Source organism: Mesoplodon densirostris, chromosome 17 (genome assembly GCF_025265405.1).
Source record: "Mesoplodon densirostris isolate mMesDen1 chromosome 17, mMesDen1 primary haplotype, whole genome shotgun sequence".
Lineage (NCBI taxonomy): Eukaryota > Metazoa > Chordata > Mammalia > Artiodactyla > Ziphiidae > Mesoplodon > Mesoplodon densirostris.
In genome coordinates this window covers 49260199-49285993 of record NC_082677.1, presented here as the reverse complement: position 1 = coordinate 49285993, position 25795 = coordinate 49260199, and the positions used below count along the sequence as shown (strand labels likewise).

Sequence of the window (25795 nt, the reverse complement as noted above, 5' to 3'; positions counted from 1 at the left end):
AATAATTTCATCATAGACTCAAGTCTACTCAGCAAATGCTTTTGAGCTCTGAGGAATACATCAGTGAAAAAAATGTAAAAAATATCACCTGTCTCAGTGGCCCTTACATCCTAATGTACGAGGTTTAGAGAAATAGTTGCAAATACAAGTATTCTACAGTAAGAGGAATACATGGAACTCACACTTATTCACACGAAATTGAAAATAACAAATTAGGAGGTGGAAGGTGGAAAGACACCTCTGGGTATTTTTTAAGGAAGTGAGGGAGCCTTGACAATGGAGAGAATGTTATTTTTTAAAGACGTCTTCCCAATACATCAAAAGAAGTTTGAGTTTTGTTTTGTTTTGTTTTGTTTTGTTTGGTGGTACGCGGGCCTCTCACTGCTGTGGCCTCTCCCGTTGCGGAGCACAGGCTCCGGACACACAGGCTCAGTGGCCATGGCTCACGGGCCCAGCCGCTCCGCCGCACGTGGTATCTTCCCGGACCGGGGCACGAACCCGTGTCCCCTGCATAGGCAGGCGGACTCTCAACCACTGCGCCACCAGGGAAGCCCAAGTTTGAGTTCTTTTTAATCTCACTCTCTGTCTCACTCTCTTTATAATTTTGCCAGAGGACTGCCCTGCTTCCCTTCCACTGTAGTGGTAAATAGATGCTACTTCCTGGGGCACTTTATGCTGCTTGCAACTGAGCACAGGTGCAACTGAGAAAGCGTGTTGCTGCTAAATCACTGTTTTCATCTCATTTTTCAGACATATTTTCCATCCAATTTATAAGAAACCCCTTCAACCCATTTCAAAAAACATTCACTTTCTGAAAAGAAAGGTAAACCTGTTTTTCCTACTGGTATTTCAAGTTACCTAAAAATGAAACCAATTACACAATGATTATCTATTGCTCTCAAAATCCTCATTGCTCTCAAAAACCTAGGAGGGTGCAGACTTTTTTAAATTTCACTTTCTCTTTTAGATAGTTTATACTCCACCCTGACCAATCACTTTAAATTTATGAAACTTTCTTTTCTCAGTTCTCACAGACATAATGGTTGCTTCTTCACCGAGCTGTATTCAACAAGTAGGAATCTGCTGGCTAAGATGGTATGATTCTCAAAGTGTAAGGTTCCTAGAAGTTGGTATTTTGGTTCGTGTAGATTTCTACCAAGGCTAGATGCTTATCTTGACTTATCCCAAATTACTTTTTCTTTTCCAAAACTGGGGAAGCCATCTTTAGTAGCCCAAAATTTCTTAGTCGATATTCCAGCAGCTTTGAGCGATGCTGGAGAGTCTTTCTTTATCATTTCTGTTTGATGTACTTCAGGGAGGATAAAAGCACAGGAAACATTCTGAACTCAAACACCGCGATGCTTTGTGACTTCAGCAATAATCCTAAAATAGAGAAAAATGTATCATTTCTGTTTGAGGCACTTCCTGAGAATCTTCCAGCATCATCAGATAAAGTTTAACCTATCCACTCAGAGTGTAAATAAACTGTTTCTTAGTAAACAGTTTTGCTTGGAAAACCTAAGTAAAAGTCAATGGTGTTTGAAAATACTTTTGTGTTTCTCTTAAGGAAGGTTTTATCAAGGCTAAATGGTTTGGCTTAGAAATCTTAAGTGGAAATGTATAAAACTAGATAACTACAGAAAACTGATCACTTAGGTTTAGCTCAATGCAAGGACCACGTATCTTGGTCTCCTAAAATTATTCAGGTGGCACTGACTTTAGGGATTTGGCCCTATTTGCTTTAGGTTGTCCTTCCTCTCAAGTCACTGCAATGTCTCACAGTGTAGATGTATGATGTCTTTCCTCTGAATAAAAACATCTGATTATTTAAGGTAGTTCCTTTAAGAAATCTGCCTAGTTCTCCTTAAACTTAGGGAAAAAATTACCATTTCTCTAACTAGAACCTGTTTTGTGGTTTCCTTCTTCAGAAAGTAAATTAGTAAAGATGAATAACTCCTGAATAAGTGGGCTGTGAGTAGTATGATCCACAGAACTCTGTGAGGCACTTAATACCAAGAGTTCCCTGTGCCACAGATTGACTGCACCAGAGTTTTCTACTGCTCCAGAGTTTTCTACATGAAAGCACCCACCGTTCCTAATGCACCTCAAGGTGTTAGGTTGGTTAGGTCCCAACTGAGAACCACTGACCTTATCCAAACCCCTTATTTTACAGATCAATAAAGACCAAAGAATTGAAATGTTTAGTTCTATCTTTTAAAGAATAAGTTAAGATCAGAAGTCAAACTTCCTTGACTTCAAATTCATGCTCTTTCCTACGTTGGGCAGGTTCTTCCTATTGCTATAATATGTAATATACACATATTTTTATTTTTAAAAAATGGATTCCATCAAATTCTCTTAAATTGGTTTAAATATTATCTTGAATCCTTTTCTAGCTCTTTCTTACATGTACACTTGCTGGCTGGCAGTCATCAGACTATCTAACCTGGAGGTCATGGGAAAATGGCACTGAACACATGTCTCTATATCAAAAATCACACATGCAGTATTTGACTAATTTTGCTTCAACCATTTTAAATTCACGTTTCTTTGGAATTATTAACTTGATCAATAAATAAAGTAACATGAGAAATAAATCTGTAAATTATAAACATGACACAGGTATTATGCATTTTATCTATATTTATATAGTATTAGTATTTATTAATGTAGTATTACTATTTATTAAGTATTACTATCATTATCTTCAATTTTAACTGAACTGTTTCATGAAATCCAGTAGTCAAGATGGCACTTTTCTACCTCTTCTCATTTGTTTCCCTTTCTGGAATCTTCTAGAAATAATTATTGATTTAATTTTTAACTGAATAATTTTGTTAATTATAGCTTTATAATATTGAGTATTATCTCATCCTAGATTTGTTTCTTTCCCCATGATCCATTAAAATCTTGACCTGAGTATATTATTTGCTTATGTCAGTGTTGTTTCATGGGCTTTCTAGTTGTATTACTATTCCATTTCCTATTTGTGAAGATTTTTTTTAAGGTCACTTGTTAGATATATAAACTTAGGTAAATTTAATACCTTCTCTGAAAGTCAGTTTCCTTATCTGTTAAGTGGAAATAAAAATATCTATCAAAAAAATTTTTTTGAGAATTAAAAATAGAGGGTTTTTTGCCTCAATCTTCTTTCCTCCAATCTATTTTTAAATTGCAAATAAGTAAAAAATGAATTGGAAAAAATAAAATTAAGGGGAAAGGCCTACAATATACTAATACTATGTTTATATTTATATAAATATAACTTAGATTCAGAAAATTAAATCCTTACTAACTTGTTTAAGGTTTTTTATTTACTACAAACAAAAATTGAAGTACTTTGGTCTAGTGGACAAAGATCAAAATAATAACTGCTCATCTCTTTCTTTTTTTGAAAAATTTTTTGAAGTATAGTTGATTTACAATGTTGTGTTAGTTTCAGGTGTACAGAAAAATGATTCAGTTATATATATACATATGTATATATATATTCCTTTTCAGATTCTTTTCCTTTATAAGTTATTACAAAATATTGAATATAGTTCCCTGTGCTATACAGTAGGTGCTTGTTGATTATCTATTTTATACACAGTAGTGTGTATGCTCATCTCTTTCTAATAATTAAGAGGGTAAAGAACAGGGAGATCAAAACCTCATAAAAAAGTATAAACCTAAAGATTAAAGAGGCTGATATCTTATTCTATATTAATGGCAAAGAACAATAACTTCCATTCACTTGACAGCTGACACATCACCTTGGCTTATATTATTTTATGAGAAGTGAGAGTCAGTAAAACCAACCTTCTGTGACTGTATGGGAAGGAAGGGTAAAGTTAGATGATTATATAAAGCTATCAAGAGGAACTTGACTAGCAGCCTCAGGATACAAAGCACAACTTTATAAGTAAGTGACAGCTGGGGAGGGGCAGCTTCTAGTTAAAGCTTAGATATGTTTAAAATTTTTTTAACACTACATTTCCATAGAATGGATTAAGGGTGGAGACTGTTTCACTACTGTGTAAAGCAGAAGTTGTCAGAGCTATGACAGAGCAAAGCCTGCATTTCCTGGGAATCTGGATTATATGATCTATCATGCTCCCTTCAACTCTTGGATTCCGTGAATTGATGAGGAAAAGTGGCAAAAGAATTTAAAGAGATACAAAGGAAAAATAATATTTGACCAAGATTATTTATTAAGCAGAGTACTTGATACCTAAGAAATAAGTTAACCAGATCACTGTCTTTGGAGATAGACTCTTTAAGAGTCTCAGAACTTGCAACCAAATTCAGATAGGGTGAATTTTTTACAAGGTATACACAATTACAACTACCATCTGACCAACTCATCAAGAACTCTTAATTGAGAAGATAAAGAATTAGTAACTTCTGCTATTGTTCTAGAAACTAATTACAGCAGCAGCTATGTACCTGCCTAGCAACTGGTGTTTCCTCCTAAACAAAATCCCATTCAACCCTTTTCCCCACCCTGGGTATCATTATTCTGCTCTACCAAGAGAGTCTCTGAAATTAGATTCTTTGTGCAGAAAGTATGTTCTGAAAACACACAAAAGGAGGACTTTGGAGTTCAGATTACCTGCTTGAGTGTGTGGAGCTGAAAATGAGGTGCAAAACATACAGAAGTTTGACAGCAATTGGGTACATTTTCTTCACAGTGGAAAATTTTAAGAGACTTTTCCACTGACATAAACCAGAAAACAGCAAGACTGTGAATACCACAGGAATTTTTAAAGTGCTTCACAGGTCCCTCATAATTATAAAAACAAAAGTCTTGATTTCTGAGATATGATTAAAGTTCCACAGCTGATATTTGGCTCAGGTCTTGGTTGTCCCTCCACTGACCACAACTCTTTAATGAGGTAACGAAAATTTATGTTTAGAAAGAATATCAAAATTGTATCAACATTCTTATTTTTCTGTTACTATTCACTGAATCACTTATTCATACAACTCTAGTTGAACTTTAGTTTTTTTCTACTTCTCCCTCAGAACACTTCTATTTCCTCCTGATTCAACTTCCCCTTTGAGATTCATGTTTTACATTTATAATCAGAACTACATTGGCTAAAGATAAGAAAGAAGTATTGTAGGGCCTCCCTGGTGGCGCAGTGGTTAAGAGTCCGCCTGCCGATGCAGGGGATACGGGTTCGTGCCCCGGTCTGGGAGGATCCCATATGCCGCGGAGCGGCTGGGCCCGTGAGCCATGGCCGCTGGGCCTGCGCATCCGGAGCCTGTGCTCCGCAACGGGAGAGGCCACAACAGTGAGAGGCCCACATACCGCAAAAAAAGAAAAAAAAAAGAAAAAGAAAAAAAAAAAAAAAAGAAAGAAAGAAGTATTGTAAAGATAGGTAAGTTTGTTATTTAAGAAAAACAGTGTGGTTAGTACTAATAAAGTTCCTCCTTTTTTATCATAAGCTTTTTTTTAAAGAAAATTTTTCTAACCAGATATTTCCTGGGCTTTTTATTTAACAAACAATTATTGCATAACTATCGTATGCCAAGCATTGTGATTGAGGGACATAAAAGTACTAGGGATATGAAGATGAATAAAATATAACCCATGCCTTCAAAAACAATTCTTTAATTAGGGAGACATATTCATATATAATTATTTTAAGAATGTACAAGGCAAAGGGTTAATCTCCAAAATTTACAAGCAGCTCATGCAACTCAATATCAAAAAAACAAACAACCCAATCCAAAAATGGGCAGAAGACCTAAATAGACATTTCTCCAAAGAAGATATACAGATTGCCAACAAACATATGAAAGAATGCTCAACATCACTAATCATTAGAGAAATGCAAATCAAAACTACAATGAGGTATCACCTCACACCAGTCAGAATGGCCATCATCAAAAAATCTACAAACAATAAATGCTGGAGAGGGTGTGGAGAAAAGAGAACCCTCTTGTACTGTTGGTGGGAATGTAAATTGATACAGCCACTATGGAGAACAGTATGGAGGTTCCTTAAGAAACTAAAAATAAAACTACCATATGACCCAGCAATCCCACTACTGGGCATATACCCTGAGAAAACCATAATTCAAAAAGAGTCATGTACCACAGTGTTCACTGCAGCACTATTTACAATAGCCAGGACATGGAAGCAACCTAAGTGTCCATCGACAGATGAATGGATAAAGAAGATGTGGCACATATATACAATGCAATATTACTCAGCCATAAAAAGGAACGAAATTGAGTTATTTGTAGTGAAGTGGGATGGACCTAGAGTCTGTCATACAGAGTGAAGTAAGCCAGAAAGAGAAAAATAAATACCATATGCTAGCACATATATATGGAATCTTAAAAAAAAAAAAAATGGTTCTGAAGAGCCTAGGAGCAGGACAGGAATAAAGACGCAGACGTAGAGAACGGACTTGAGGACACGGGGAGGGGGAAGGGTAAGCTGGGACATAGTGAGAGAGTGGCATGGACATATATACACTACCAAATGTAAAATAGATAGCTCGTGGGAAGCAGCTGCATAGCACAGAGAGATCAGCTCGGTGCTTTGTGACCACCTAGAGGGGTGGGATAGGGAGGGTGGGAGGGAGATGCAAGAGGGAAGAGATATGGGGATATATGTATATGTATAGCTGATTCACTTTGTTATAAAGCAGAAACTAACACACCATTGTAAAGCAATTATACTCCAATAAAGATGTTTTTTTAAAAAAATGTACAAGGTGCGTAGACAATCACAAAAGAGGAAAAGTCAAATTCTAGCTTCAGTATGTTAGGTGCACATAAATGTGTCACTGAGAAACACTTTAAAATAGAAAATATGCAGTTTATTCACCATATAACATTGTTTCTATAGAAAATCAGAGTCAGAATAATTAATCCTAATGAAATACGTTTCTAGGAATGTAATTCGCCAGGAATAAGAAGCCTTCGTGTTACTAGTGAATATGAAGTGTTCCTGTTCTGTACTACCATCCTATTCCTTAATTAAAAGTAAAATAAAATATACATTCCACTCTCTTCAATTTCTGGAAGCCTAATTAACCTCACTGCTTTGATCAACATTACTGTAGTAATCATATACCTTCTCCTATCATTACCCAAAAATCAATGGGCATGAAGTGATAAATAAGTAAAAAAATCTGAGTTGCTGCAGCCAGGAAAATATATTTATTAGTATTACAAATGAAATGTAATCTTGGCCTCGCATCTGCACAGTTCAAGGTCTAATTCCTATGCAGCATTCTGGCCAGTAAGGTTCTGGGAAGTCCCTCACTTTGCCCAACAACCTTGGCTTTCACTAGACATACTTAGAGGGCAGGGGAGTCCCCAGGGACTCGTTTTCCCACCCCTCCAAAAAGAAAAGTGAGCTGGGGTCTGAGTATAGGGAACTAAGATAAAGTAGTGACAATGGTTCTCTGCTATTGAGCCAACATTGTCAAAGTGGACAAATGCAATTACAGGTTGGTAGCCATCTGAAACAGCAGAAGTGTATATAGGTCCAACAAAAGCCTCCTTGAATTAGACCACAGACAGAATGACTTTAGGATTAAAACCAAGGTCACAGCGCAAGTCACTGTGAGTCACTATTGATAAAAACAACAGACAGATCTCCAAGGTCTGCAGAAGGGCCATTATGTACTATAAATAAATAAAGGAAACAATCACAAAGATGAGAACACAAGAGACTATCCAGAATAAAAAGCAGATTGGGAAAAATCGTGGGGAGCAGGGGAGACTTCTAGATATCTTTTTTGAAATTATTTTTCTATCCTTTGTCTTGAGTGTTTGGTTCATTTCCCTTTATGGTGCATATTTACAGGTAAAGCCAATGTTCTTTGGTTTAAAAGCAAAGATTTTTTTTAAACCCTTACTATTGAGTTATAGGATGCAATAAAGAAGGAGATATTTTTTAAGATGTAAAGATACAGCTATGGGGCTTCCCTGGTGGCGCAGTGGTTGAGAGTCCGCCTGCCGATGCAGGGGACACGGGTTCATGCCCCGTTCCGGGAGGATCCCACATGTGGCCGCTCTGCAACGGGAGAGGCCACAACAGTGAGAGGCCCATGTACCGCAAAAAAAAAAAAAAAAAAAAAAAGATACAGCTATTACTTTGCAAAGTATGTGGATACAGCAAAGAGATCCATGGGATTTGGTGTTTTGAGCAAATGTAGAAGTAGAGGGCATGATTGGACATGAAAGGGCCAGAAGCAGAATCTAGTCTTCCAGAACCATCGCTAAAAGGAAGAGCAGAAGAGCAATGGGAGAGTCACAATTCAGAACCAGACTGAAGACCTTTTTCAGCTACACAGATTAGACGTAGTCACCAACTACTTAGTGATACCAAATTAGAAACTAATATAGAAATATACTGCATACCATTTGTAAAAAGATGTATACTCTTCCAGCTGGTAGCACAGGGTAAGACAGAGATTCAAAGCATGAGAAGGACTTGGCACAAGGGAGCTTTTCCATTGCTGAGATGAAAGAGACCCTTTGAAAGTTCTTTGGAGTGGAGAGAGGTTCCCTACTGACAGCCAGCAAGAAAATGGGGACCACAGTCCTTCATTCAAGAACTGAATTCAGGGCCTCCCTGGTGGCGCAAGTGGTTGAGAGTCCGCCTGCCGATGCAGGGGATACGGGTTCGTGCCCCGGTCTGGGAGGATCCCATATGCCGCGGAGCGGCTGGGCCCGTGAGCCATGGCCGCTGAGCCTGCGCATCCGGAGCCTGTGCTCCGCAACGGGGGAGGCCACAACAGTGAGAGGCCCGCATACCGCAAAAAAAAAAAAAAAAAAAAAAAAAAAAAAAAAAGAACTGAATTCAGCCAACAACCTGAAGCCTGGAAGTGGATTCTTCCCTACAGCTTTCAGATAAGAATCCAGCCCTGCCAACATCTTGATTTTGGCCTTGGCTGGACCCTAAGCAGAGTACCCATCCAGAGAGCTCTCTCAGACTTCTGACCTACAAAACTGTGTGATAATCAATGTGCATTTAAGCTATTAAGTCTGTGATACTTTATTACAGAGCAATAAAAATCTAATACACTTTCTTTAAACTTAAATTTAGATTTGTTTAAATGTTTCTAAAATTTGGATTTGATTATACCTCTTTTTTTTTGCTTAAAGTTTTCACAGGCTTCCTGTTGAAGGGACGTGAATTCTCCTTACCCCTATCATGACATTCCAGACCCTTTATAACTTGGCTCCTACCTACCTGTCCAGCTTTATCTACAGGGAACCATTCCCAGGGTCCCAGGCTCCAGCCACAATGGACCACTTGCCTGTCCTAAGACACGATGGTCAAGGTACAACAGTTTGGCTCTCTCAACATCTCTTCTGATTTGTTTATTGTAGAACCTAGAAAACTAAAACTGCATTCCCCACTGTGTGGTGGACCCACCCCAATGAGCCATGCCTTTGTATAATCCTCCCTTGTTGGGTGCAAGAAGAACCTAAGACTTGCTTCTGACCAATAGAATATGTCAAAGGTGATGAAATGTCAGTCTCGTGGCTATCTTACATTATGTAAGACTGTCTTAGCAGACTGGAAAGATTCTCCAGCACTTATAACCACATATTAAAGTTGTGTTTTTTTAGGTATCTCTTTTTTTCTGCCCTACTAATTCAGCTTAGAGGGGAAAGAACATGCTTTATTTATCTCCATGGTGCTGGACTCCACCATGTCTAATAACTCTCATTGAATAGAACTATTAGTGCCAGTACTAATCAGTATTATTAGTGCCAAATATAAGTTATACGTGACAGTAATCAGAGAAACATCCAATGTTTTGTCAACTCAGCATTAGCAGGTGCCTGATTCTCTTCCTGTGGCCAACCTAGCCATGGGAATCATTTAATTTTGAATTTCCTACAAAAAAGTGGTGAAAGAAAATACCTACTTTCATGCTCTACAGAACTATCCTATGAAGCCACTCTTTTCAGCTCTCCCAAACTATCCCTAAGCTTGCTTAGATAATAATTATCTCTCCGGATCAGGCACTTCTCTGACTTGTTTCCCTTAGCTACTCCTACACTTGAGCATCTTGATAGACATTAAAATGCTTTTCAAAATAAATTTAGAGAATTTTAAAAAGTAAAAATAATATCAGTCAATTTTGTTTTTATCTTAGCCAAGTCATAAGATTCAAATATTGGTAATTAGAACTTTTTAGTAATGCAAATCTAATTTCTCATCCCTTTTATGATTGAAAAGCTAAAAAGTAGGCATTTTAAAATTGGGAAAACACCTTGAAAAGGCTCAGGCAGGTCCTATATTGGACATAAATAAAATATTAATTAGGGTTGGTGGTGGCAAGAAGGATTTTAATGAGTAGCTTTCAAGGGACTCTGGAGCCAGTATTAAAGCTTAAATAAATGTGAATCTTATTCAATGTTTTAACTACGCATATTTTTCTACCTAGGTGGATTGTAAATTACTAAGCACAGGGAGTGTGATATATTTATTTGCATTTATCCCTCTTAATAATTGTGTCTTGAAGAAATAGAGATTTGTCCAAGATCCTCAATTCCCAGATCTTAACCCAACTACTATTATAGCTATAAGACACCTCCTCCATGTTACAAAAGAAAATATAGATAAATGGGACTCCATAAAAATAAAAGCTTTGTGCATCAAAAGACACCATCAAGAAGTGAAAATACAACTGGCATATTAAGAGAAAATATTTGCAAACATATTCTGACAAGGAACTTATATCAGAATATATAAAGAACTCTTATGACTCAATAATAAAAAGACATTACCCAATTTTAAAATGGACAAAGTATCAGATTAGACATTGCTGCAGAGGAGAAATGCAAATGACGAATAAGCACACGAAAAGATGCTTAACAACATCAAGCCATTAAAAAAATGCTAAACTGGGAAACAGTTTGGCAGTTCTCAAAAAGTTAAATATAGAATTACCATATGAATGAAAACACAAGTCCTTATTAAAAAGTAGTAAATGAATGTTCATAACAGCATTATTCATAACAGTTTAAAAATGTAAACAACCCAATGTCCAGTCACTGATGAATGGATAAATAGAATATGGTATAACTATGCAACGAAATGTTATTCAGCAATAAAAATGATAATGTACTAATAAAAATACATGGATAGGGCTTCCCTGGTGGCGCAGTGGTTGGGAGTCCGCCTGCCGATTCAGGAGACACGGGTTCGTGCCCCGGTCCGGGAAGATCCCACATGCCGCAGAGCAGCTGGGCCCGTGGGCCATGGCCGCTGAGCCTGCGCGTCCGGAGCCTGTGCTCTGTGGCAGGAGAGGCCACAGCGGTGAGAGGCCCGCGTACCGCAAAAAAAAAAAAAAAAAAAAAACATGGATAAACCTTGCAATATATGCTAAGTGAAAGAGGTCAATCTTAAAAAACATATTATATTCTGTTTATTGCATTTAATTGTCCAGAATAAACAAATCTATAGAGAAATATATTAGTTGTTGCCCACTGTTGGTAGGGTTCCAGGGAAGTCAGAAGTGACTACTAATGGATATTGATTTCTTTAGGGGGGTAACGAAAATAGCATAAAATTGATTATGGTGAGGGTTGCACAACTCTGTGATTAAAATCACTGTATAGGGCCTCCCTGGTGGCGCAAGTGGTTAAGAGTCCGCCTGCCGATGCAGGGGATACGGGTTCGTGCCCCGGTCTGGGAGGATCCCATATGCCGCGGAGCGGCTGGGCCCGTGAGCCATGGCCGCTGGGCCTGCGCATCCGGAGCCTGTGCTCCGCAACGGGAGAGGCCACAACAGTGAGAGGCCCACATACCGCAAAAAAAAAAAGAAAAAAAAAAAAAAAGAAAAAAAATAAAATAAAATCACTGTATATTTTAAGGGTGAATTGTTTGGTATGTGAGTTATATCTCAACATAGCTACTCTAAAATGCCTGTTAAAATTTGTACTAAGAATTGAAAATAAAGTAATATCCAAACTAGTTGGTGGAGCGAGGGAAGAAAAATAATAAGAAAAAAATAAAATTATAATCATTTCAGGAAAAAGTTAAGAAGGGATGAAAACAGAAAAGCACACTAAACAAGTATTAATATTCATTAATCCAATAAATATAATAATTACTACTAATAAGTACTCTTAATCACTATAAATGGATTAAACACTCAAGTTAAAATATAAAGACTGTGGAACTAAATGTTATATGCATGCTGCCAACCTTAAACATAAAAGATGTAAAAACTGAAAGAAAAATTTTGGAAAATATATACCTAGCCAGTACTAGTCACACAAAACCTTACAGAACTATATTAAAATAAGACAAATAGAGATAAGAAAATTATATACATTGCTAGAAATTTTAAAATTCATTATTAGTAAAATTTTATCTTCCTAAAAGATATAACAGTTCTAAACTTGTATGCATGTAAAAATATAACTTTAAGGGCTTCCCTGGTGGCGCAGTGGTTGAGAGTCCGCCTGCCGATGCAGGGGACACGGGTTCATGCCCCAGTCCGGGAAGATCCCACATGCCGCGGAGCGGCTGGGCCCGTGAGCCATGGCTGCTGAGCCTGTGCGTCTGGAGCCTGTGCTCCGCAATGGGAGAGGCCACAACAGTGAGAGGCCCGCGTATTGCAAAAAAAAAAAAAAATATATATATATATATATATATATATATATATATATATATATATAACTTTAAGATATATTAAACAAGCAGTGAGCAAACTACAAAGAAAAGTTCAGTTTGTTGTGAAAGTGGAAGATTTTTACATATTTTGTTCAATAAGCGATAGATTAAGCAAAAGAAATAGTAAAACTAACTTTCAATAATTAACAAGCTTAATTCAAGGGATAGATGTAGAACACTGCATTTAAAAGTTGGAGAAATCACATACATTTAATCATACGTAGGACATCAGGAAAATTTTGTGTGCCATAAACTAATTTTCAGAAACGTTCCCAAAACTATAAATACAAAGATTATGTTTTCTGACCTCAGTGTTGTTAAGTTAGAAACCAAAAAAGAAAACACAGCCTTAATACCATAAAACGAGGCTTAGGAGTGGCACTGTAAAGCAATTACACTCCAATAAACATGTTAAAAAAAAAAGTTATTACAAAAAAAAAAAGAGCTTGTGGACTTTAGGAAATACAAAATAAAGGCAAAAAAAAAATACTACACCTGTAAGTTTGGAGGATGGGAGTTAAAGGGAAATTTATAGCTCTAAATAATTAAATTGAAAAATGAGAAATGCTGGAAATTAATTAACTAACTTAAAAAATCAGAGAAAGAAAACTGAATGAACCCAAATAGACTAAAGGAAGAGAAAAACTGATAAGGGCCAAAATTAATAAAAACAGAAGACAAATATTTAAAGTCAGTCTCAACATCACCACAAATTGATTTAACCATCATAAAAGATAAATAAAATTTTCAATAACAATATTATAAATGAGAAAGTAAACAGAACTACAGACTTGGCATATGAAACATCAGAAAACATTAGTAACAATTTTATGACAGCAAATTTGAAAGCTTAGATAAAATGGATAAATTCCTAGAAAACATTATAAAGTCTCTAGAAAACCAAGACCTACCTGAAGAGTCCTATATTTATTAAAGCAATTGATTCAGTAATTAAATATCTCTCACAGAAAAACATATGGTTTTGCAGGTGAATTCTATCAAACTTCAAGGGAAAAGATACAATTTATGCAAACAATTCCAGAGGGAAAAAAAAAAAAACAAGGAAGCACTCTCTGTATCCTTCAAAGAGGCTAATAAAATCCTGGTTTTGTAAACAGGTAAGAACTGTGTAAGAAAGAAAATTTGTGAGTAAATCTAAGCTGCTAATATTTTTAAGATCCTAAACAAAATATGAGTAAATCAAATCCAAATATATACATATATCATGAATCAGTTGAGTTTAAATTAAAACATGAACATTTGATGAACATTAGAAAATCTTTTAATATAATTCACCAAATTAAGAGATTAATGGAAGATTATCTCAACTATCTCAATGAATTTTTTAAAAAATTGCTAAGTCACTATACATTTATGATTATTTTTTATAAAACTTTAATAAACTCAAAATAAGTAGCATATTGTTTATGGGTATATTTATATGTGGTAAAAATATTTTTAGAAAGGCATAATCAACCTGAAAAATAAGACTGAGGCTAGCTTGAAGAATGAGAAAGGTTGGCACACGTTGTACAGGGAACTTCAGATAGATTGTGTTTATTTTATATTTAAGTTCCGTGGTAGCTACACAGTATTTGTTTCATGATCATTCTTTATACTTTTTGTTGGTAAGAGATGTATCGTGAAGAATAAACATATAAATAATTTTAAAATCAATAAAAAGCAGAAGTTTAATAAAGACTAATATGTAAGATCACTTACAAAGATAGCAGATAAAAGTCTTCAAAAAAAACTTTTTAAGCTACAAACCACACTATTAAAGGATTTTACTCTTGCTAGGAGTCCCATGAACTGGGTTTAAAGGTAGCTCATTCCTCCTGCATGCTGTCTGAAAGCCCATCCATGGATGTCCCTTATCTGACTAGAGTACAGCTAATGATGAAATTGGAATCCACAACAAAGATGCAGTAGGAAGACCATTCTGTTTCTCAGCTCTGAGGACCCCAAGATCCCCAGGGTGTCTAGCCTTTGGATGATATACCTTAGAATGGCTACTGATAACTAAGCCCTGACTTTGTGCCTGCTATTTTACATATATAATTTCTAATCTTGACAGTGATCTTGGAAAGTACATAGTTTAACCCCCTTTCTACAGATGTAGAAACTGAAACTCATACAAGTTAAATAATACCCCCAAGGTCACACAGATGATGAATTACAGGGTCAGAACTTTAATCCAGATGTAACTGAATCCAGAACCTGTGTACTTCCTACTAACCCTTCCATCGCATTCATATAGTAAAGACACAATTCTTGACAATATTGAAAAATTAATATCTGTAAACAGATAACCAGCAATAAATAAATAGAGAGTGGGTCTGGGTTAAAATCATGTTTTTTTAGAAGTCACACAGCTTGCTTTTACTGTTAATTAAATCTAGATTAGATTTTAAATTGGCTTTCAACAAGACTGAACTAAGTCACTTTAGAGGTTTATTTCCTTTTCTATTCTCCCTGAAGAGCCCAACTTGGACCTGACATACTAATCAGCTTCTGAGCACTTACAGAATAAATTTTAAATATCAGAGGCTTGACAGCCTTTCTCACGAACTTCTGTTACGAAAGAATCCTCTACATACAGAGCCACCAAGGTGAAAGCAAGAGACAATTGGCTGTCCCCCCTCTGGTTGACCATCCTCTCCCCTAAAGGTACCTCTACTCTCTCCTCTTTGAGTAAACTTCTATTTAGTGACACAGCAAACATCAGTTTGTATCAAATGTCTTCATAAATTTTCAAGGCAAACCTAAAATTTAGCTGAATTTAGCACAGTTTCCTTCTTTTAATTTTAAATGCTACTGTATAAGCATGACCGGCTAGGGAGAACCAAGAGTCCAGGAAATAGAAATGAATTGCCTCCAGCCGATAGGCAATAACACTGCATGATTTAAAGGAAAATGTCAGAGGTTAACTGGTGTCAACGATTTGCTATATCTCCCAATAGTCAGCCACCAAGAGGGCTGTCAGTATTGCTAAGAGCTAAAAATCAGTCCAACTGATGGGCAGCTTGAAAGGTCAAGTTTGGCAAAAGCAGTATGTAATCCTTTCTGCATTTATTCCAATACTTCTATTTCATAATAAATATCATTTTGAAGTCTTAATGTAATAAGGCTATATACAATCAGAAAAGTATGGCTCCTTTTTTTAAAATTTAAATATATATATACATACATACATACAGAGCTACTCTCAATCAGGAAAAATAAATTCTCCTCTAATGCAAACACGTTAAGTAGTACAGTTTTTTAAATCTTTAAACCATGTTGACTTATTCAAAGATTTTAACAGTTTTGCTTTCGTTCAATAAATAAAAGTGAATTTGACTGTTCAAGCCATTAATGGTAATGATGGGTCTTATTAGCAACCAGCATTTTGCAGCTATTCTTAGGATAAATTTAGCTAAACTCAGCATGTCAAATTAGAGCAAAGAATTTGATAGGTTTTCTCCCTCTCCTCACAATATAATGATTTCTCCACTGTTCTTTACTTTATTAAAAGGGTGATTGCAGAAAATCAGAAATGTTCTTAGGGGTTACCCTTCCCTTTAAAAAGAGCACCCAGTTTTAATGCCTGGGAAAAATGTCAGAAGTTTATTTCTCAATTTTACATCTCAAAAGACCTTGAAAGAAGAGTAGAAAATGTATATGCATATACATTATTTTATTATTGCTTAATGACTCAGATAGCAATTATAACAGCCATAAACATTTCTTGCACCAGTATTAGCAGCCATCTTGTCAAAGTCTTACTTCACACATTAAATACAACATGGATGTCTTAGCTCAAGTCTTACGTGAAAACCAGACAGGGTTGGTATGCAAGTGTATTACTTCATAAATGATGCCAGGGGGCAGGAGTGAAGGACCAGGAGGAGACATGGTTAATTTCACGTGTCAACTTGCCTGAGCCATGGGATGCCCAGATATCTGGTCAAACGTTATGCTGGGTGTTTCTGTGAGGGTGATTTTGGATGAGATTAATATTTAAATCAGTAGACTGAGCAAAGCAGATTGCTTTCCTTAATGTGAGTGGGCCTCATCCACTCAGTTGACGGCCTGAATAAACAAGAAGTCTGACCCTCCCTCAAGTACAAGAGAATTCCTCCTTGAGTGCCTTCAAACTGGGATATCAGCTCTTTCCTACCTTTGAACTTACACTGGAACATTGGCTTTTCCTGGGTCATGAGCCTACAGACTCACCCTGTAGAATTATGTGAGTCAATTCCTTATAATAAATTTATATACATACATGCACACACATGTATACTACACACACACACACACACACACACACACACCCCTACCAGTTCTGTTTCTCTGGAGCACCTGACTGATACACAGGGTAAAAGAGAGAAGGGAGACAAGTCTGTATAATGATGTGTTATTATATTGTAAACCAATGTGGACAACAGGTGATCAACCCATCGTGGAACTGTAGGATGCATCTCAGAACTGTCCACCAGCAGTTCTGAGTTGCTCACTGTGAGTGTCAGGTGTGCTCCCATAGGCATCCCTGAGTCAGAGAAGCTCCAGGGTAGGAAACAAAAGACCAGCATACATACTCGAGTTAGCATGCTGTCAGCATAAAGATGCTCAAATCAATGAAATTGAAAACAAGAAATCAATAGAGAAAATCAACAAAACCAAAAGCTGATGCTTTGAAGAGATCAATAAAATCAATAAGCCTCTAGCCAGGAAAACTTTTTAAAAAGGGGGGGAAAAAGGACACAAATCACAAATTTAATATCAGAAATTAAAGAAGGGACATGAGTACCATTCCCATGGACACTGAAAAGGACAATCAATGAATAAATACTGTGAACAACTCTATGCCAACAAATTTGATAATCCAGATGAAATGGACGAATTCCAAAGAGATATTTGTTGATGCATGAGAGACTATAATCAGTTTGAAAAATTTAACTGACATGACTGGTCCACACACTATACTGTTGAGGAAAAATCGTTTGAAGAGATGAACACGACCACTGTGTGCCTTGTTCCTGTGTCCTACTCTGATGGCTTTTCTCACCACTCGACCTCCTGGGCTCCAGCTGCACGTTCTTCAATAAGCCACATGCTCTCCCGCCTCAGATCTGCAACAAGGTACCACATCCCCTGATGTGCGTCATGACCTCTGCACCCCAGCACCTGACTAATTTCCACGTTATTTCAGTGCTAAAATTCAATGAAGAAGTTTGTTTTCTTGGTTTGCTTATTCACAGTGACAAGCAGTGGAGCGGATGGAAAGAGCACAGGTTTTGAGGTGGCCAGAGGTGGGAACAGAGACCTAAAAACTAGGAAAACATTCGGTTATTGTCCTGGTAGAGATGATGTAAGGTAAGCACATGAATGCAATGCCCAGCACATATTAGAGTAATAATAATAATTTGCATCAAATTTCCTACTGCATGTTAGTTGTTACCACTGTGTAAATGGGTATGTCTTTGTTTATCAGCATAACCTCCTCATTTGAGAGTCAGTATCTCTTTCTACAGTAGAATCAGAACTCTCTCACACCTACTGAAGACTAAAATGCCAATGAAGTAGCCTTGGCATTGATACATTTCATCATTTCTGATGTGCTAACACAAAATTATTATTGCCATCTTCCTCGGGCTATGTTTTTTTTACCTATCACCTCATAAAAAAATTTTTAAATGTTCTCTCTACTGATTGCTGTTTGCCATTCTATCTCCAAAACATTTTTTCTACAGATATTATCTCCTCTATAGTATATTCTCTATCAGTAGTCATTGACTCGTTCAGTTTTTTCATTTAACAATTTTTAACTGAATACTTACTTTGAAGCCTTCATTGTATATACTGAGAAAAGAGAGAACAAAGTTTGGTTTCTCTGCTTTCTAGGAGTTTATTTCTTACACGAACAACAGAGAAGCAAAAGGCAATTTTGATCATATGCTAAGTATTATTAAAGGTTTAAAACAGAGAGTATAGGAACTTAGGAAACAACCACCTGACTCAGTCTTAAAATGTCGGAATAGATTCCACAGAGGAACTGAAACTTGATGGGATGCTTGGAGGTCAAGTGGAAATTAGTCAGGCACAGGGGAGTAGAGAACGTCAGGCACATCAGGGGATGCGGTACTGTGTGGCAGACCCAAGGGTGAGAGGAGAGATCAGGGTAGGACACAGAAACTAGGCACACAGCAGTCATGTCCAGTTCTCCAAACTGTTTTTCCTAAACAGTATAGTCTATGGACCAGTCATTTCAGTTAAATTTTTCAAGTCAACTGGAGTCATTTATGCATTTGGAAGCTATTCCATTCCCTACACTGCACTAGTCCCCCAAAATACAATGGAGAATAAGCCAAGGTCTCTGCCTTCATCAAGTTTACATTCCAATGAAGGAGATAGGAAATAAGCAAGTCAATAAATAAATGCATTTATTAAAATGTTTACTATTTTCATAAAGGAAATAAATTAGGCACTGTGATAGAGATAATAAGGGTGGATTAAGAAGGCCTTTTTAGAGAAAGTGTTCAGAGGAAGTTTCTCTCAGTAGAGAACATTTAAGCCAAGTCCTAAACAGTGAGGAGCCAGTCATGTAAGGAGCCAGGGAAAGAGCTCACAGGCAATGGAAAAAGTTGTGCTATGTTGAAGACCCGTGTGTGTTCCTGGAACCAAAGTATGGCCAGGGTGATGGAGTACTGGGTGCAAGAGAGAGAGTGGCATGAAAGGAGGGTGAGCAGAGAAGTGGAGTCAAATCATTCAGCACCTTGAGAGCCAGTTTGGAGTTTATTTCAAGGGTGAAGGGAAGCATCAAAAGTGTTTGAAGGGCTTCCCTGGTGGCACAGTGGTTGAGAGTCCCCCTGCCGATGCAGGGGACACGGGTTCGTGCCCCGGTCCAGGAAGATCCCACATGCCGCGGAGCGGCTGGGCCCGTGAGCCATGGCCGCTGAGCCTGCGCGTCCGGAGCCTGTGCTCCACAACGGGAGAGGCCACAACAGTGAGAGGCCCACGTACCGCAAAAAAAAAAAAAAAGTGTTCGAAGCAAAGAAGTGGAATGCTCTGGTTTATATCTTAATAACTTTTCTGAGAAATGACTGAATGCTGATGATTGAATGTGTATGCCTATTATTGATTACTCAACAAATATTTGTTGACTAAGTGAATGAACAGTTTATCTGTTCCTCATTCTATAAACTGAAACTTTCTACTAACTGCTACAGTTTTTTAAGAAGCTATAGGGGGATGTGCTTCAATAAAACAAGGGTAAAAATCAAGAAAAAAAAAAGACATGAAGTCCAGGAAACCGTGAAAGGGAATAATTGGGTATTATCTGGCCAGCAGATCAAGACTTTTGAAAACATTTATTTTTTTTTACAGTGTTTAGCAGATTATTTTTTTTATTAATTTTTATTGGAGTATAACTGCTTTACAATGTTATGTTAATTTCTACTGTACAGCAAAGTAAATCAGCTATACCTATATGTATACATCCCCTCTTTTTTGGATGTCCTTCCCATTTAGGTCACCACAGAGTATTGAATAGAGTTCCCTGTGCTATACAGTAGGTTCTCATTACTGATCTATTTTATACATAAGTATCAATAGTATATACATGTCAATACCAATCTCCCAATTCATCCCACCCCGCTTTTCCCCCTTGGTATCCATACGTTTGTTCTCTACATCTGTGTCTGTATTTCTGCTTTGTCAATAAGATCATCTATAACATTCTTCTAGAGTCCACATATATGTGTTAATATATGATATTTGTTTTTCTCTTTCTGACTTACTTCACTCTGTATGACAGTCTCTAGGTCCATCCACATCTCTACAAATGATTCAATTTCTTTCCTTTTTATGGCAGAGTAATATTCCATTGTACGTATATATCACTTCTTCTTTATCCATTCCTCTGTTGATGGACATTTAGGTTGCTTCCATGTCCTGGTTATTGTAAATAGCACCGCTATGAACAGTGGGGTGCATGTGTCTTTTTAAATTATGGTTTTCTCAGGGTATATGCCCAGTAGTGGGATTGCTGGGTCATATGGTAGTTCTATTTTTAGTTTTTTAAGGAACTTCCATAGTGTTCCCCATAGTGGCTGTATCAATTTACATACCCAGCAACAGTGCAAGAGGGTTCCCTTTTCTCCATACCCTCTCCAGCATTTGTTGTTTGTACATTTTTTGATGATGGCCATTCTGACTGGTGTGAGGTGATACCTCACTGTAGTACTGATATGCATTTCTCCCATAATTAGTGATGTTGAGCATCTTTTCATGTGTTTGTTGGCCATCTGTATGTCTTTTTTGGAGAAATGTCTATTTAGGTCTTCTGCCCATTTTTTGATTGGGTTATTTGTTTTGTTGATATTAAGCTGCATAGGCTATTTGTAAATTTTGGAGATTAATCCTTTGTCAGTTGTTTCATTTGCAAATATTTTCTCCCATTCTGAAGGCTTTTTGCCTTGTTTATGGTTTCCTTTGCTGTGCAAAAGCTTTCAAGTTTTTAGGTCCAATTGGTTTATTTTTGTCTTTATTTTCATTACTCTAGGAGGTGGATTAAAAAAGATCCTGCTGTGATTTATGTCAAAGAGTGTTCTATGTTTTCCTCTAAGATTTTTATATTGTCTGGCCTTATATTTGGGTCTTTACTCCATTTTGAGGGTTTTTTTGTGTATTCTGTTAGGGAGTGTTCTAATTTTATTCTTTTACATGTAGCTGTTCAGTTTTCCCAGCACCACTTATTGAAGAGACTGTCTTTTCTCCATTGTATATTCTTGCCTCCTTTGTCATAGATTAGCTGACCATATGTGCATGGGTTTATCTCTGGGCTTTCTATCCTGTTCCATTGATCTAGATTTCTGTTTTTGTGCCAGTACCATACTGTCTTGATTACTGTAGCTTTGTAGTATAGTCCGAAGTCAGGGAGCCTGATTCCTCCTGCTCCATTTTTCTTTCTTAAGAATGCTTTGGCTATTCGGGGTCCTTTTTGTTTCCATACAAATTATAAAATTTTTTGTTCTGGTACTGTGAAAAATGCCATTGGTAATTTGATAGGGATTGCATTGAATCTGTAGATTGCTTTGGGTAGTACAGTCATTTTCACAATATTGATACTTCTAATCCAGGAACATGGTATATCTCTCCATCTGTTTGTGTTTTCTTTGATTTTTATCAGTATCTTATAGTTTTCTGAGTACAGGTCTTTTGCCTCCTTAGGTAGGTTTATCCCTAGGTATTTTATTCTTTTTGTTGCAATGGTAAATGGGATTGTTTCCTTAACTTCTCTTTCTGATCTTTCATTGTTAGTGTATAGGAATGCAAGGGATTTCTTCGTATTAATTTTGTATCCTGCAACTTTACCAAATTCACTGATTAGCTCTAGTAGTTTTCTGGTGGCATCTTAAGGATTTTCTATGTATAGTATCATGTCATCTGCAAACAGTGACAGTTTTACTTCTTCTTTTCCAATTTGGATTCCTTTTGTTTCTTTTTCTTCTCTGATTGCCGTAGCTAGGACTTCCAAAACTATGTCGAATAATAGTGGCAAGAGTGGACACCCTTGTCTTGTTCCTGATCTTAGAGGAAATGCTTTCTGTTTTTCACCATTGAGAATGTTTGCTGTGTGTTTGTCATATATGGCCTTTATTATGTTGACATAGGTTCCCTTGAGGCAAGAAGATAGCTGGCTCCAAAAGCAAGCCTTTCAAGAAAGAAATGCAACTGATCATTATGCTTAACTATATCAGCTTTGTTGAACATTTAGAAAATATATTAATAATAGAGAACACTGAAACATATCCCAATGTAAAATTCAAATATTAACATTAACTCTAAGGAAGAAAGGAAAAGAAAATAGAATATCACAGGAAACCAATTGGCTCAACATAAAACTGACTTAGGTGTAATTTAAAAACTGGCTACTAGGGCTTCCCTGGTGGCACAGTGGTTGAGAGTCCGCCTGCCACTGCAGGGGACGTGGGTTCGTGCCCCGGTCTGGGAAGATCTCACATGCCGTGGAGCAGCTGGGCCCGTGAGCCATGGCTGCTGAGCCTGCATGTCCGGAGCCTGTGCTCCACAACAGAAGAGGCCACAACAGTGAGAGGCCCGTGTACCACAAAAAAAAAAAAAAAAAAAAAAAAAAAAAACTGGCTACTAATTCAAACATATATTGTGCTTGCTTCTTGGAAGCAAGACTAGGATTTGGAAGAGGTGAGGCAAGGGCTTGGTGTGTCTTATTACTATGTGACATTTTGGAAAGCATGTTCATCTATTACTTTTCCATGTCAAGCCTCTGACCTTCCTGTCTTGCTCTTCCTTATTTATTGCCTCCGCACTCTAGCTCCACATTTCCATTGGCTCCTGTGTCCCTTTGCCAGGCCCAGTTCTAGAAGTGATGCTGTAGAAAACCTGATCAAGATTTTTACCTATTTATACAACTTTGGGTCCCAAGCCATCCAAACTGGTTCTAAATTCACTTTACCTAGTCACAGGAGTGTCTCATGTCTGCGGCCTGTCTTGATAATTGATATATCCTATAGACCTATGAGTATTACTCTTTATTCATTTTTCTCCCCTAAAGACTGAAAGTTCCATGTAAGGATACTGAAGTACATTTGCAGAATTTCTCCCTTTGACCTGAAAGAAATATCTTTAAATCTGAAAGAAGTTTCCATAAACAGAGAGGAAATGTATCCATTATTACTGCTCCATGTTCACTACTTTGTCCTGTTATGCCCCCAGTTGCAATTATTCATATAATCTCCTTTGTTTCCAATCCATTTTAGCCCTATTAAAGAAAAAAGTTTATGCAAAAACTTAATTCTCTTTTAATTTGAGGATTTTATAAGTTAATTTGGCATTACGGTTTGCTAAATAAAGTCAAAAATTCCCACAATCACATGTAGCTATAGGCCACCTTACAGAGGCCATTCACAAATTATGTGTAGTATCTAATATTTGAACATACAGCCAATAATTTCATTTATAATGTTAAAGTTATGGCTTTTCAGGTGTATTTCCAGATTCTAATTAACACCAGCTAATGAATTGAGCACTGGGGCCAAGGACACCATTAGAGAAAACTAATGAAAGGCCAACAGAATGTAATTATTTTTCAAAACAGAACTTGAAGTAACCACTGTTATTTTTAAAGCATATGATTATGGGATATTGTATATAGATATGATGACTCCATCAACTTTAAAAAGTGCTACTGAATGAAAGCTTCCTGAGGGTGGGGATTTTTACTATATTTGTCAGTACTCTATCCCCTGTGCTTTGAACAGTGCCTGGCACTTAGTAGATGCTTAAGTATTCTTTTGAGTTCGTGAATAAAAAGTTGATGTATCATATTCTACTAATTGATATTTTATAATAAGACCAATTACACTTTGGTTCTATAGCACAAAAATTTATTATCAGCATTATAACTCTGGAGTTTCACCAGACCCTAAAGTACCTTCTGAATTATCAGAGGTACCACGGCATTCACGTTATACTGCAATTTAATAATCAATTGCATTTTATTGCATTCTGATCCTATGATCAGTGTGACCAGGCCTCAAACCTGACAGAATAGTAGTGAGGTTTTGTAGACATTTTTCTTCCCATTGCTTAACCGAGGTCACAAACTTGTGTCCCTCAAGCTACATTTAGTTTGCAGATATACTTTATTTGGTCTTCACAGCACTGGTGTGTGTATATGTATACATACATACACACACATATATATTCTTTAAAAAATTGAAATGGTTGTCAAAGTTTACAAATCAGGTCACTTCATATCAAATTTTAGATTTGTGGAATCTCTTGAAAAAAAAGCATATTATCTGACAACACTGTGCCCAAATTTCCACATGGAATCAATAGGCAGAAGCTGAGTAACACCACCGTCTTTAAACAGAGCAGGTGCATTCTGTGTTGCCATACTTCCTACCACTCTCTTTTGTCCTCCCAATCAGATCTGTTCATTATGGTGCTCAGACTGTTCATTCTTAGAGAATAATTAAGAAGGACATGAAATACTTTACTTTGTACTCTTTACTCTTTAATATTATCTACAGGAATTCAAGTTTGTAAGTCCTGGCCTAAAGGATAGAGTACAATTGCTTTAGCGTGGCAGACCCAGCCCTTCATACTCTGACCCAGAGGAACGTGTTCATCCTTGTCTTCCCCCATGACTCTCCATTCAGTTTATTCTAAACAAAGCTCATTTCCTCAATGGACCATAACCATGCATTCTTGCCAGTATTTGTAGGATCTATACTTGGCACATGATCTTTCTAGTGGAATTCTGCTAATTTTTTCAAATATCACCCCCTCTCCTCCAGGATGCAACAAATATTTGTTAAATGCATATATGCCAAGCACTTTAATAGGTTCTGTGGGATACAGAAGTAAACAAGGGTCACAAACCCTACCATAACAGAGATTAACAAGGAAGTCACCCTTGTTAATAACTACAAAAAAATAATTAAAATAAAATGTGCTCTTGTCTGCTTTCCTGGCCATTGATGGTTTGCTCAGGAAGGGGGGGGGGGAGTGCCCAAAACAACCTAAAAGTTTTTCAATTCGAAAGAAATTTCATATACTGTGTATTTGGAAAGATCTCTCATAAATGCTCTCCCCCAAAAAAGGTGCACTAAAACATGGAAACAAATTGAAATTCAGATGAGAAGGTAAATGGCAGGAGAATAAAATAATCTTGAAATAACAGCTTAAAGAGTGGCAGAAGAAGACTGAAAACTGTCACTGCAGTCACCTGCCAATGTCTCATCATCTGTAGTTTAGAATGTGAAAGTGATAAGGAAAAAATAAAGAGTAAATATTGCAGAATGCAATAAGAAAGAAAATCTCAGCCAGCAGGTTTGTATGGATCCTGTCATAGAACAGATATTGCTTTTCATAATTCTGGTCAGTCAGGAAAATGAAGGAAGCAGATGTCAAGAACCTAACCTGTCCTTGGCTAGTCAAGGAACTGGGAATCATACCCTGTACTCTCGCTCACATTCTGAAATCTCCTCTATTCATTTTGCTGAGAGCAATCATATCCTAATACACCCGCCTCCCCATCCGGGTCACCAGAAACCAAGAGAGGAACATGGATTTATGATTTTAAACTTCTGATGACACCTTCAAACCAACGCTTTA

At 37.0% G+C, this 25795-nt stretch overlaps 1 long non-coding RNA gene across 1 annotated transcript in view; it reads right to left on the bottom strand.

Moving 5' to 3' along the window:
• Positions 1–925: 925 nt before the first annotated feature.
• LOC132477674 (uncharacterized) overlaps positions 926–25795 on the bottom strand; it is an 82270-nt gene continuing 57400 nt past the window's right edge. Inside the window, exon 3 of the long non-coding RNA XR_009530308.1 lies at positions 926–1383. This is a non-coding gene — a long non-coding RNA (uncharacterized LOC132477674). The remainder of the gene's footprint in view (positions 1384–25795) is intronic.